General features: G+C 38.6%; 1 protein-coding gene and 1 pseudogene across 1 annotated transcript in view; one reads left to right on the forward strand and one right to left on the reverse strand.

Moving 5' to 3' along the window:
* LOC122654253 (protein TIC 40, chloroplastic-like) overlaps positions 1–5795 on the reverse strand; it is a 26265-nt gene extending 20470 nt beyond the window's left edge. Inside the window, exon 1 of the mRNA XM_043848251.1 lies at positions 5791–5795. The gene's annotated coding sequence lies outside the window, so the exon portion shown is untranslated. The remainder of the gene's footprint in view (positions 1–5790) is intronic.
* The window catches only part of LOC122654252, a 12209-nt pseudogene extending 1229 nt beyond the window's left edge, over positions 1–10980 (forward strand).
* Positions 10981–15565: the final 4585 nt, after the last annotated feature.

Here is a 15565-nt window from a genome sequence, read left to right on the forward strand (position 1 = left end):
GGTGGTATCATTGATTGGATAAAAAATTGGGTACTAAAAAAGGACGGGGAAGGGAGAATAGAAAGATTAACAATTGGATTTACATGGTGGCCAGCCAGAGCCAGAAATTACTATAATTATATCGTCTGAGCATCACAGACAGTCATAAATTACAACAATGGGGAAGACCTCAACAATTGACAATCAATTAGCTCACTTAACTACCCATTTTGATAAAATCTACTGGAAATATACATGAATCTAAATTAAAATACCAACGATTTGAAAAAATCTTCACTCCTCTAAATAACCGTCAAATTCCTAATACCCTTCATCACAATATAAACCTCTAAAATCACAAAAGTTACTATTGGAACAGAGAAATTGCAGAGTCGAACGGAAACAGTACCTTCAGCTCGTAAAAGAAATCTATATCAGATTATCCCGTTTGAGATTCACTCAGCTTGCTCGCTGAACCGGTGTTCCTGCCCATGATACGAAATAGGTCAACATGGCATAAAACTTTTTTTTTTTTTTTTTTTTTTTTTTTTTGTAGAACATGGCATAAAACTGTGAGAGGAGAACGAGGGATGTCAAAGAAAAGGACTGGGTTGGAGAAAGAGAGACAAGATTCGCTCCAATGCCACGTGGCAAGGAGACAAGGATAGGGATTTTAACTCTCTCTCTCCCTCCATGATTGTGAGATAGCGTTGAAGGAGAGTGTGTCCTTGTTGTGCAAACGTTGCCAATGTGGTTCGCTGCAAGGATCCCTCATTGCTGGAAAATAAGAGGGCTAAGTTCCCTGGACCCGGATCCTCTCCGGCGCGGATCCAATGGCTCCAGTTGTTGGATCCGCATTGGAGGGGCTGGCTGGCAGTAGAGGATTGAATTTATAGTGCTTAATTAGTGTAACTAACTATTCTCCCTTTCCATGAGAAGTTTTTGAATACCCTATAACAACATTAGGACTGAATTTAGGTCTAATGAGGTTAGAGAACTAAATTCAATTTTCTGATGCGTTTCCCAATGAATCCAATACAATACTGTCCATCGTAATCCTGATTGCAGAATTGGGCTCCTCTCCACTGAGTGCCCAATGAGGCATCTGACGGTTGGGTTGTACTGCACACATTTCGATCCAAGTACAATCAATCACGCCTGGGTATTCTACTCAGGGGGTAGAGACGTCATTTCACAGTGCCCTGTGATACGCCAAAATTCACGATGCAGTACCAGCCAAGAGACTCAAACTTGAGATCTCCTGGTGAGCATTGGCATGAAGCGCACCACGGCTCACCAACTGAGCTAGGCAGTTGTTGGTATGAACCCTTAAATTCTAGTTACTAAGTATTCATGTGTCATGCCCTAAGGAATTAACGGTCCAGATTATCTGATCATCACTAGTTTCTATATCTATCAAGTAGACTGGTACACGAGAAGGCGCAGTCCAGTCTTTGGCTGATTAATTGAGTCTTTGCACTTTCCATTCTCCAATAATTCCAGTTGCCACTCCTGGGCTTTTCCTTATAAATCCATTTATCAAATGTTAATTCTTTCATTCTATAATTCTATCTCTCTTTTAAGTCCAGGAGAAAAGATGAAGAAGGAAAGGAGGAACTGGGCGGAGTTGAACACGGATTGTTTGATTAAGGTGTTCGAGATCTGCGGGATTAAAATCTCTAACATTGGACATTCCCTTCGTTTGCAAGTCTTGGTACAAAGCCTCCCTCAAGTCTCAATGTTGGAAATTACTTCGTTTACCTGATGGACTCTGCGAGGATCCATGGGAGTGGTGGGAACATGGTGGTTTTGTCCAAAGATTCATGGACGAGTACCGAATCCAGAATTTTTCTGTCACAGGCTTTGTTATAATTGTTGTTAGACGAAGTCGCAACTCTCCTGTCACCGTTATTCTTCCTTCTGAGTGCTCACCTCAGAGGTTTTTGAGGTTATATCAAACGAGTAAGATATACAAATCACGAAATTTAACTTTTTATTGTCTCCATCATATTGTGTTTTCTAATTGAATTGTCATTACCAGGTGTCCTTCATTGAAATACTTAGGGTTCCCTTCTGATCTCTTTCCATCTGGTTGTGAACTTATCCAAGAACTAATAAGTAAATGCAAGGATTTGGAGGGGTTTATCTTGGGAGGCACTCATTCTTTTGAGAAAATCCTTTATTCAAATCAGTCTAAACTGCAAAAATTTCAATGATTTATCTGTAAGCGGTTGTCTTGGCAATAAAGAAGCATCAGCTATTGTAACTTTGCTTCCGAAGATCAAATATTTAAGGCTGAGGTGGAATACAATACCCCGTAAGAGACTGAGGATGATATTGAAAGGCTGTAAAAAGAACTGGTGCTACTTGATGCAAGGAATTGCGTTGGTTTTAAAGCTAAAGATCACGAGATATTAAAGATGGCTTCTCACATCAAGACCTTTATGATTCAGGGTTCTAGAAAGCCTCGTTACAGGAATCCCCGTATTGATGAAAGTGAAGAAAGTGACTATGATTATTAGTAAAGTTCCTTAGGTTTATTGATGATTTGCAGGAGTTTTTTTGTCACTAATTTGTCAGTTATTCAAGAAGGATTAATGTAAGGTTCATAACTAGAGTTCCTCAAATGGTGACCTTATTAGGGTTGCAAATTAGATCCTCTATTTTGTGTTTTAGATTTGCTGCCTTCCTATGTTTCTGTATGTTGTTGATGAACCAGAGTTGCTCATTGTTTTGTTTGAAGTGTCTTTTGATTTCATAATGACAACATCCATTTAATTTTATCTGTTCATTGGACTGGTTTCCTTTGATTTCAGTAGGAGTCATTGAGTATTCCACTGTGGATAAATGATATAAATTTTTTAAGGTCGTGGAGGTGTGGCCAAGCCTGGTTTCTGTCTAGGATGATTCAAGGATCAGGAACCTTTCCCCCAAAATGTCCCTAGCTTTTTTGGTGGGCATGGCACATCAAATTCACAACGATCCTTCTACCTGTAGGGGCGACACTTCAAAACTTAAATCAGCAAGAGAGGGAAGATCATTGCTATAATTAGTTTCACAGTCGCAAATCCTCCCCGTGATCTCTCTATTCAGTATTGAAGGAGAGTTTGTCCTTGTCGCTGTGCAAGAGTTGCCGACGTGGTTCGCTGCAAGGATCCCTCATCCCTCATTGCTGAATAGAGGAGGGCTAACTAAGTTCCCTGGACTCAGATCCTCTCCATTGCGGATCCAGTGGCTCCAGTTGTTTGATCCGCACTGGAGGGGCTGGCAGGAGAGGATTGAATTTGTAGTTCTCAATGTTACTATTCTCCCCTTCCCTTCCTTGAGAATGAGATGGAGTTTTCGAATACCCTATGCAAGCACCAGGACTGATTTTAGGCCTAATGAGGTTAGAGAACTAAATTCAATTTTCTGATACGTTTCCCAATGAATCAAATCCAATACTAAAGTATCCACCATAATCTTGGCAGCTGTTCTCAGCATAAATAACCTTATTTTGATTGTTCTGTTTGCAGAATTTCAAGGGGGTTAACCAAATGACCCAAGCCATTTCAACAATACACATCAATGTACAATCTGGAGACAAATCAAGACCTCCAAGTCTTGACAGAAGAGAATGGACATTTCAAATGAAAATCAAGCATCAAAATGAGTATGGTTTTAAGGCATCGATTGGATGATCTTGCTTACACCACCAGAAAGAAAGGCAGACATACTTCTTCGTTAAACCATCAATAGAAGCAGAATTGGTATAATCACTCCCTCCCTGTCATGGTTCATGAGTACGTGTCCGCGGAGATAGATTTTGAATCACAACTGCCAACATTGTTAATCGCATGAGGACCCATATCGTACATTGTGTGCATATAATTTCTAATAAAAAATTTCCAATTTGTCCAATATACAAAGCAGTTAAATCCCCTAGCAAAAGGTCCAGAATTCAAAGGACAAAGAGTCAGCATAAAAGGTCCCCTTTGTTACTGGATTTGCCTAGTAAAATAATCTCCATTTAGAGCAAATTACTCAGACCTCCCTTACTTTTCAAACTTGGTTTCACTTAAACCAAATCCATTAGTTTTTTAACCCTAGGTAACGGATAAATTTGAAAAACTTCAAAAAACGGCAAATTTTAACTTTTTTACCTATAGGAAGTTACCCTATTACCCTTACACCCTTTCCCTTCTCTTCTTCTTCTTCCTCTTCCTGCAAACCCACCTGTTCCCACCCCTCCCTCTGCAACACCATCCACGCAATCCGCATACCCCACTCTCCTCCACCTGCTCCCACCCCTATGCAACCTCATCCACGGATGCCCTAGAATCAAATTCCAAAACCCAGTTCTGAATTCCGTCTATGGAACTCACAGCAGGGGTTATTTGGGTCTGAAATTCTGGGGTCTCAATCGCCTATCAAGGGAAAGTCTATGTACAAAATATCAGGCCCAAGGAATCGCTCAACAGTTCCATAGAAGAGAGTGGAAGGAAAGAAATCTTAAAATCTCGTAATAACAGAAAGGAGAGAAGGAAAAGGTCAAAGAATAATAAATAAGACACAAATTAAAGAATGATAAGAGGGTAAGGGAGAGTCCAGACTTGAATTTTCAGTAAAACCTACAATGGTTCTCCAACCTAGGTTTTCAAATAAAATCCCAATACCATAGGCTTTCAAATGTGAATCATGGACATACCTTTCAGTGGTGATTAGTCTATTTTCATAATTGCGCCATAAATTTTGAGCACACACACATGCAAATATTTGATCATCGTTCACTTCTTTTCTCCTTTCGTCTTCGTTCAAGCTGCTGGAGAATTGCTCAGAAGATTCTTCACGATCCTGTGATTCTTCTTCCTCTTGGATAGGATCAGATGAGTTTGATGATGGAGTAGGAGGTTCAGGGGAAGCAATCCTGTGTCCACTTCTTCCTCTGCCTCTCTTCCAGCCCTAGATGGCCTGGGCCATTTGAGTGTTGTATAGTGTAGAGACGACAGCTGGGATGCTCTAGGGGAAAGAGAAATAGAGAGGTAAAATGGAGAAGGAAGAGATGGAAGGAGAGACGAAGAGATGGGAGACTCACAGACAAGAGTACTGTGAGTCATGGATGTCTCCACAGAGTTTGAAGACGAACGGAAATGAAAAGGACATGAACGACCTAATTTAAATTGGGGGAGGCGGATGTCCGTGCTCTTTCCCCTAATTCACCCGGACATCTACACTGCTTGATGCAGCAGAGACTTGGTTCCAGGATAGAATGGGATTAGATCCCCCATACATTTAAATATACATTAGAAGACACAAAACAAAGACAGACCAGATAACTATAGGAGTAAGCTAAAAGTGGAAAATCCAAACACAAACAAAACCAAAAAGGAGATCCTACACTATCATCCAAGATTTATAGTTTATACTTAGGCAAGTGGCCAGTAGGTGTTATTGGTTGAAGTCCCAACACCAACCTTCCTATACACAGACCTGCTAGTAGCATTCATTATAGACTCAAGATATAGATTTTCAGCAATATTATTTTGATTACCTTTTTTGCATCTCTTCTCTTCATGGCTTGTGAAGACTAATCCTTTCTCATTCCTCATTTGATTTTCTCAAGTACTTTCTTTTCTTTCTCTTTGTTTCCTTAGATAGTTGAGTTTTAATCTGAACCTGCAAGCACTCGAGGGAGTTCTTTGGTAGCCAGTTGAGATTGGGTCCCTTTCAAATTAGTTTTTAGGCAGCATTGAAATCTCATCTGCCCCTTTTTACCACAACCGTAGCATATTTCAGATGAATGAAATGCTGAAACTTTATGAGTTACCTTACTAGTAGATTTTTCAAAATTAGAAGTGTGACCATTCTCAATAGAACTACACATGGAGCAAATATGGTCACTTTGCACATAATTAGCTATAGGTCAATTAGTTTTTAGCTCAATATCTGAACCAACTCTTGTAAGGCATCATTCTCGGAATTCAGGGATGAGGTCTTTACTTTTAAGGCCTCATATTTCTTACACATTTTTGCATATTCTGAGTGCAATTCCTCAAAAGGCATTTAAGGGATCATCTCCTGTCTCATCACAATCAAGGGCTCATTAGTAGGGTCAAGTAAGACTACAAAGCACATCTGACAATCTTCATCATTTGACTCCTCATTTTTAGACTCTCTCTTTAAGCACATCCCATGTAGCTCACATGACCTTGTTCTTTCTTTTAGATTTCTCATCCTTCTCAAAATGAGGTTTCCTTGCTTGGCACTCATTTTCCATGTGTCCAATTTTTTTACAGTCATTTACCAAAAAAAAAAAAAAATTTTACAGTCGAAGCATTGGACACCCTTGGGAAATCTAGATTTGCCTTTGTTACTGTATAAAACCTAGGACCTGTAACCAGTAACTTTAGAGAGAAGAAAAGATGAGGAAGAGGAGAGAACTGTTAAACTTATCAGTCTCCCCCATAATGCTTGTATTTATAATCTCAAATTACAATAGAAAGGGGAACTCCTAATCAGATTAGGAATTCCTAATCATGATAGGATTCCAAGTTACAATAGGAAAAGAACTAGAACTAATAACTCAAACTGAAACTAAGACTAACAACTCACAAGAGAATTAGGACTTGACATAATTAGAAACTAGGACTCCAACTAGACTAGGAAAATAGAAGATACACATATCAACCAAATCATCTGCTCACGTGAACAATGTCGCATGAACAAAGACTTCAACACTCCCCTCAAGCTGGATTATACAAATAAGTAAAGAAAGAAGATCCAGCTTAACTAAAAGGAAAAAAAAAAGAACTCCATAATAATGCAAACACTTCTCAAGTTGGCGATACAAGGTATTAATGCCCAACTTGAACAAAATGAGAAGAAACTAAGTTGCAGCAGAATCCAGCTGACAGATGAATGTAGCTCCCAAATAAACCTTCAAGAACTTGAAATAATTGATCTTCAAAACCCGGATGACATGATCAAAGAAACCGGGACTAGAATTTCTTCCAAAAAAGGCAACTTTTAACGATCTTCAATAGCTAACCAGTGATGAATCTCAGATTGTCGTAATGACATAAAATCTTGAAGTTAAATAGCTAGAGCAGCAAGTAGCGGAAACGAGCTGAATTAGGCAACGGAAAAACACTGTATTAACCCAACTGAAAGTCCTCAAATAGGCAACAACCAAATATCTTCAATACTCTTCAATACTTCAATCTCCCCTACGCAAACTCAACCCAATAGCAATGGTGGAAAACACCGATCTTCTATGTTTTGCACCAATGTTCCCGCAAGTTTTGCGCTCGCAATGTCCGTCAGAGGCTATCGACATAATCCCCCTCACGTGTAATACACGTGGACATAACAAAGATGATGTAAGAGATAAGGCAAAAACATAATATTCCAAATTTTTCCAAGAGGTCTAAGGGTAATGGAAAAGGAAGAAATGGCAAATTAGAAAATACCATGAACTTCCAAAGGGGTTATGGGTATATGCCAAAGGTATGTTTTGGGATATGAATTAGAATAATTGAAAGGGAACGGTGTTGGAAAAAAGGATGGCATGACTGTAATTTGGTGGAAATCCACTTTTAAATACAATCCAAGCCAAAGGGCAAACTGGTAATAAACCAGAATTTTCAAGGGTCAATTGGGTAGTCAAATAGGAGAATGTATTAAAAAGGTAATGGCAGTTCCGTAAATAACCAGAATTTTGCAAGGGTCAATTGGGTAGTCAAATAGGAGAATGTATTAAAAGGGTAATGGCACTTATATGAAATCTATTGAACTTTCTGGTCATTATAGGGCAGTGTCTTTTTCACTACTACAATATTCCTGTCCGAAGAAGCCCTTAGTGCTATACCTTTTTTAATTATCATTCATTTACCTATCACCATCTCATAGGTGATCAGGGATTCAACCAACTCCTTCAGAGATAATTTTTTAAGCTCTTTGGCTTCTTGGACAGCCGTTACCTTTGGTTCCCTCCTTTTAAGTAGGGACCTCAGAACCTTGTTTGCTAGCTCCACCGAGGGATAAGTCTTCCCAAGTAATTTTAACTCATTTATAGTGGTGGTAAATCTAGCATACATATCATTAATTGACTCCCCATCATTCATTTTAAACAGCTCATAGGTATGAACAAGCTAGTAAACTGATTTTAGAGTCCTTTACCTGAGAGGTTCCTTTGTGGGTTATCTCTAGAACTCTTTATACCTCCTTTGCCGTTTGTAAGTGGATATGCGGTTGAACTTGTCGGGGCTAACGCACTTCTAAGTGAATTCAAAGTTTGCGTTCAGAGCTGCTGCCTTATTCTCATCGAGATTCAAGCAGATTTTGGTGTTTTGGTCTCTACCCTTGTGGCATCTTTGGTTGTGGGTTCCTTGAACCCATTTTCCACAATCGTCCAACAATCATAATCTAATGATTGTAGGAAGACCATTCACGTCTTCCAGTAGTTGAAGTTGATTCCATTGAGTGATGGTGGATGAATGACGGAGAATCCTTCTGGTTGACCAAGACTCATTTGGGGTGCCTTTGAACTTTTCGGATTAATTAGATCCATGAGAAGAGTACCAAGCTCTAATATCACTTGTTAGATCATGTGGCAACCCAAGAGGGGGGGGGATTGGGTTTTAAAAAATTTAAAAGCTAAATGCTCAAACAGAACAGAATGCAAATGCTGAAGTAAATAAATATTTGAGCAAACACCCACCCAAGGAAATTGTAAGGGAATAATAAAGCAACAACAAGAGAGAAAGAGAGAGACCAATAGTTTATAGTGTTTGGGAAACTCTCCCTACATCATGGTTCAAGAACTCGGTTGAAACTGCCAGTTTCGACCGAGATATCTCGGTTTCGCAAGAAACTGAGACAAAACCAAGGGTTGAAACCACATGTTGCATGGTTTCGCTAGGTTTCGAATGGTTTCGACACTGTTTCGGCCATATTTTGGTCATCTCGCAAGTTTGGACCTGAACACCTATATAAATTCACTTATCCCCATCGAAACTTGAGGAAACCTGGCTCTAAACCAGGACAAGCACTTATTTATGCCAAATATCATTTAAGTAAATGAATTTTTTATTTCATTTACTTAAGATATTATTCATAAATAAGCAAATACCCCTGTTTGAATCCAATAAAATAGTTAAAAAATCAAATTCAAAAAAGATAAAAAATCAACCCCTCAGTTCAAGAACAAAAACTAGATTTTCGGTGGTAGGTGCAATTTTCAACTTTTGAAGGCTAGAGGTTTTATTGAATCTAAAAATTCCATAAATCATAATATGATAAAACATTGCTAAAAACCAAAAGAGCGGTAAAATATTCATTTGTTTTAATGTCTAAAAATTTATTTCCATTCAGAACGATTTTAAACAACATTCGTGCACACAAAATTATGTTTGACCGAAACATAATACCTTCAATATGAATCAGATTTAGGCAATCTTGGTGTAATATGTCGACACTTTGTCCTTTGATAAGTATACCTTATCCTGTTCCACTAGATGGTATTTGTGCTAGCCATTCTAATCTTACTTGTAGTGCTTATTTATGACATTCTTTGTTCTTTGTGTAAGTTACTTTTCATGTAAACACAGAAACTTTTGATAGTTTACTGTCAGTAAAAATTATTATTTTATTACTAAAATTTTCCCAATTTACGTACTGTCAACCTAAATCAAAACTTATTTTACACCATCATCATATTGATGGAATGATAATTAGTTATGGCATTGGTATGATTGCAGCACTTTTCTGGCTTGACCTATAAAAAAAATGTATTCTTTCAGGGCCTTTCTGCCCTTTACTGGGGCTTCCCTTTCTTTTAGCAAGGGTGTTTTGGCCTCTACTCTTTTGCCCTTCTATTTAATAACATATCCACTCCCCCACACACACCCCCCCCCCCCAAAAAAAAAAAAAACTATTTTTGGTTGTCGATACAAATTGTATTTTCATCCTTGAGCTCCTTGTTTAAGATGAACACATCTTAAGCAAATTAAACTTTCCACAAGGTGTTTCTTTAGTGATTAATAAAATTATGAGTTTTCATTTTCATCTTTTGCAATACAGTTGATTTCTGCTGAGCACCTCTGATACTTGAACCGCTTCTTGTTGTATGTTTATCTGCTGGCATTTGGATCTGATTGATCACTTAAAATTTGATGGCCTTACTGGTTTTTACATTTGAAACCATTTATTTTGTTTGATTTTAGTTTTTGGTTAGTCATGTGATATAACTAATGAAGCAATATTAATATTTCATTTTAAACTCCTTCTAGAGGGAACTTGAACGAAGATGGCTGATGAAGAGAAAACCCTAATTGAGATATTGGAGGAGTTTACCCCTATTAACCTTGCCAAATACATAAATTTTGTCCATAGCCGAAGTCTGGCGCAATTGCTACTTTCTCTGGTACAACACGAGACACCTTTGAAGGTAAAACTGTCGTAGAACTACGGTATGAAGCATACGTACCGATGGCGATACGCAGCATTAAATCTATCTGTTCGTCTGCTCGATCATCATGGTCTCTTGATTCCATTGCTGTCGCTCATCGTCTGGGACCAGTTCCTGTGGGAGAGAAACAAGTGTTTTCATTGCAATATCAGCAGTTCATAGAGTTGATGCCTTAGATGCATGTAAGTATCTGATCGATGAGATAAAGGCATTGGTTCCAATTTGGAAGAAAGAAGTCTATTGAAATGGAGAAGTTTGGAAGGAGAATTCAGAGTTTTTTGAGAGGAGATCGGAGATTGGGACTCTATCGGATCATGGTAGTGGGTGTTTCCGGGTTAAGGTTAAAGTAGAGGAACTGAACACCAAGAACTGTAGTGGAAGTAAGGTTAAAGTGGGAGCCAATGGAGCTCCTGAGTATGTTGGTACTAATAATGGAGACATTGAAGAGAATGGATGATGCTGCATCGACATGTTTCAAGATTTGTTTTGCTGTATAAATTATCATCGACGCCTCAGTTTTCTTGTCTTCTACAAGGTCTGTTTGTTGAATGCTACTCTGAATACTTGATATAATAACTTAAAATTTTCTCTGAAATTTACAAAGAACAGGCTTCTTAACCTGTTAATGGAGTGTATGGGGTGCTTTTAGACTTTGTATTTGTAGTACCTTTTCCCCCTCCCTCCTTTCTTCCAAATTGGGATTAAGAAAGCTGGTCACTGGGTTGTTTGTACGGATCAATACATTTCTAAAACCAGCCCTGGCGTAGAAATACCAAAAGTTTTAACAACTTAACAGCCTAACTTCTACATTGTGCATCTATTATTTGTTAGTTCATATTAAAAAAAAGAGCAAATTACTTAGACCTCCCCTGACCTTTCTGACAATTCAGGGAACCTCCCCTGTCCTTCTGACAACTACTCAGACCTCCCCTACTTTTCAAACTTGGTTTCACTTAACCCAAGTCCGTTAACGGTGTTAGTAAATTACCTGCTGTGACCAAAATGCCCTTACACCTTTCCCTTTCTTCTTCTTCTTCCTTCCTTCCTTCCGGTAACCTCTCCATCTGCACCGACCTAACATCCTCAAACAATTCCAATTCTCTACAGACCATCGTTTCACTTACGTCCGTGGGGACAGAACTCAGAACCAAAACTCTAGTCGCTGTCGGTGAAGGCGGTGGCAGCATTAATGGCGGTGGTGGAGGCTGATTTCCTCTCAGGCGGTGGCAGCGTTAATGGCAGTGGTGGAGGCTGATTTCCTCTCAGGCGGTGGCAGAGTAGAACCTTCTCTGATATAAGCTACTATAGCTGTAAACTATATTGCAAAGGAGAGAAGAGACCAGGAGTACTTGGGCTGATTAAAGGGTTGGAGCTCTCTCTTCTCCACTTCTCTGTTTTTATGTGGTTTTCTGCTTTGCCCTCCATGGATATATATATATAGAGAGAGTGCTTTGTAAGCATCAAAGGAATATTAATTGGGTTTTTTTCTTTGGGTAAATATTAATAGATTTTCAGTAAATAGCAGAAATAAGATGACTGGGTATGAGGAGTAGAAGGTTCTACTCTATTTTTTTTTTCCTGCCTTCAAGTCTTAATATCACGGCTGTGGCTACACGGTATTGACTCTTAGTAATGGTGCAGTCCTCTCTCCGCATTTACTTTCAGTTTCATAGTATGATTAGGACTCTTGTGTTTGCAACTCTTTAGATGCTTTTAGTCCATCATTGTACAGATTTGATTGAATGAAATTTTATTGGAGTTTATGCTGCTGAGTAGTGTTATCCTAGGACTGTCAGACTGTTTTATTGCAACTTAGAGGTTAATGTTGTTGATGAGGAGATTTTTAAGGTTTCAAAAATTGGAATCGGGAATCAAATTGGTCAATGCCGATTCCGATTGATAATAATAATGGGGTCGGCTACATGGATCCTTGCAAAGACAAAATATTAATAATAATAGTAAAACGAAAAAGAAAAAGAACAAAACAACAATAACTCAGCCTTATCCGAAATAAACCTTGCCCTCCAATCATCTCTATTCGAGGTCATACTCGAAACAAGGCCTAAACTATGCATGTATTTCCTCACTACTTCTCCTAGGATCATTTTAGGCCTGCCCCTAGCTCTTTTAGTTCCTTCAGTTTGAATCAAATCGCTCCTTCGTACCGGTGCATCCCAAGGCCTCCATTGAACATGGTCATGCCACCTCAAATGACTTTCTCGGAGCTTACCATGTATCGGGGCAACTCCTAAATCAGCTCTAATATGATCATTCCTTACTTTATCCTTCCTAGTTTGCCACACAACCATCTCAACATCGTCATCTCTACTACACTTAGTTTATCTATATGACGCTTCTTAACTGCCCAACATTCTGCCCCATACATCATAGTCAGTCGTACGACTGTCCTATAGAGTTTTCCTTTAAGCTTTAAAGGAATATGTTGATCACACAACACTCCAGACGCACCTCTCCATTTCATCCATCTTACTTTAATTCTCTGTGAAACATCATCCTCTATATCACCTTCTTTATTTATGGTTGAGCCCAACAACAACATCATAGCCTTATCTGAACTTAATAGGGTCAGCTACATGGATCTTAGAAGAGTCAGCAAAATAATAATAAAGAAGTAAGGGGGGAAGGGGCATACAACATCGACACAAACTCTAGGGCATTGTCCTTTCTTAGCTATGTACCGCTTCTTAATAACTGCCCAACATTCTGTTATAGGTCTCGAAATGGAGTGTAATACAGCCATAGCATCACAGCATCATGGTCGAACTAAATGGGGTCAACCACATGGACCTTTGCTCTCCAATCAGCTCTATTTGAGGTCATACCAGAAACAAGGCCTAAGCTAAGCATGTCCTTCTTCACCACTTCTCCAACTTAGTATTAATCCATGCTTTTTTCTCATCCACCAAAATAATATTGTTGAGAAATACTGTTCACGTGACACTGTTCACTTGAGCAGTGATTTGGTTGATATGTGTATCTTCTATTTTCCTAGTCCTAGTTGGAGTCCTAGTTTCTAATTATGTCAAATCCTAATTCTACTGTGAGTTGTTAGTCTTAGTTTCAGTTTGAGTTGTTAGTTCTAGTTCTTTTCCTATTGTAACTTGGAATCCTATCATGATTAGGAATTCCTAATCTGATTAGGAGTTCCCCTTTCTATTTGTAATTTCCCCTCTATTATAAATAGAGGGGCTTTCCTATCAATAAAGACAACAAGTTATTATTCTCTCATTCTCTCTTTTTTCTCTTCTCTCAAGTTCTGGTTACAAGTCCTAGGTTTTCTACATGGTATCGAGCTGTTGTAACCGGTGATTGATTCTCTCCAAGATCTGCAATTTTGAGAGTCATTTCAAGGTTCTCCGATTTATGGAGAAACCCTAGTTCATAGAAAGAAGAAGAACTAGGGTTTCCTGCTTGTTTCATTCTTGTAATTTTATTTATTTGGAAATCAATGGGGTTATACATTAAAGGCTTGTGGTTTCCAGTTTTGGAAAATTTTCTGCAGTTATGTTGCTGTTTTTTCCTTTCAATGAAGGTTGGAGATCATCATCTGCTGCCTCTGTTTGAGAGTCGTGATCTACATTGAAAATCAATTCTTCCCTTTTGAGGAGATTAAAAGCTGCCTCGATTCTTTCTTTTTTTCCAGATTCAATCTGAATTTTTTTCATTGAAGACACAGGATCTGGTTATTGCAGATCTGTTTCTGATTGGAGACTTATTTATCTACTGGTCAGCCAATATGAAGATCGATGAACGCAAGTTTTTTAAAGATTATTCTGCCTTATCAAGAATCGATTCTTCCCTCTAGAAGATCGACTTCTGCAGATCATCTCAAGTTGCTGATCATGGTTGTTCAGATTTAAAGTTTTTTTCAGTTTGTGGAGATCGATTCTGGTCATCATTCTACAGATCAGATTTTTATCTTCGATTGCAGAAATCGATGGTGCCTCTCTTTATTTTTGAAGCCCTTCCTTGGCCTACGATCCTATAAAGTCCTTCCTTGGTATCAATCAACCTCAAGGAGGAGATGCTGTTTCCGCCTCTGGTTCTACATCTCCGGCTGCCGCTGCTATGGCTCTGGTATTTCCTGGCTTGAAGGATTGGTTGATGGCTACTACTGATGATTTGGTTTCAAGGGTTGATTCTTGTTGGCTTCGATTCCCTCAACACTTACTACTTTGGTTACCGCCCCAATCTTACTGCCGTGGTGTTCAAGCCTCTGTTCCAGCAAAGTGTTTGGGTTTGCCTTGGGTGTTATGTCGTGGAGAAGAAGGGTACTTCAGCATAATGACAAGTATGCCCATATTCACTATGAGTAGAGTCCTATTCACCCTCTTATGGCATTAAATTTATGTAGTTAACCACTAGTCCTTTAGTTATTTGGTTTCTCCTTTACTGTTTGGTTAATTACAACTATGCCATCCCTTTTTAACTGTGCTATTTACAATTCTGCCATCTTCCCTTATCCTCCCTTGTCCTTATTTTACTTTTCATTCCCAGTTTACCCTTTTGCCTAGTTGAGTTTATAATTAGATTTCAATTTAATTGCAATTCTGCCATTCCCAACCAATAAATGTTAATTCCCTTCATGTCCCCTTGCTTCATTATTTTCCAATAACCCCTTGAAAATTCTGGTTATTTACCAGATTGCCACTCTCCATAGCCATTATTTTACTTATTGCATCCCATTGCTTTTTGTTTACCAAAAGGCCCTTGCAAAATTCTGGAACTGCCATACATTCCCCACTTTGACTACCCAATTGACCCTTGAAAATTCTGATTTATTACCAGTTTACCCTTTGGCTTGGATTGTATTTAAAAATGGATTTCCACCGAATTACAACCATGCCATCCTTTCTTTTTTTTTCCAACACCGTTCCTTTCAATAATTCTAATTCCCTTCATATCCCATACCTTTGGTATTTACCCATAACATCTTTGGAAACTTCGGTAAATTACAATTTTGCCATTCATTCCTTTTTAATTATCCATAGAACTTTTAGAAAATTCTGGAATATTATGTTTTTGCCCTATCTTTTACATTATCTCTGTTATGTCCACGTGTACTACACGTGAGAGGGGATTATGTCCAGATTACACCTGCGGACATTGTAGAAGCGA

Source organism: Telopea speciosissima, chromosome 3 (genome assembly GCF_018873765.1).
Source record: "Telopea speciosissima isolate NSW1024214 ecotype Mountain lineage chromosome 3, Tspe_v1, whole genome shotgun sequence".
Lineage (NCBI taxonomy): Eukaryota > Viridiplantae > Streptophyta > Magnoliopsida > Proteales > Proteaceae > Telopea > Telopea speciosissima.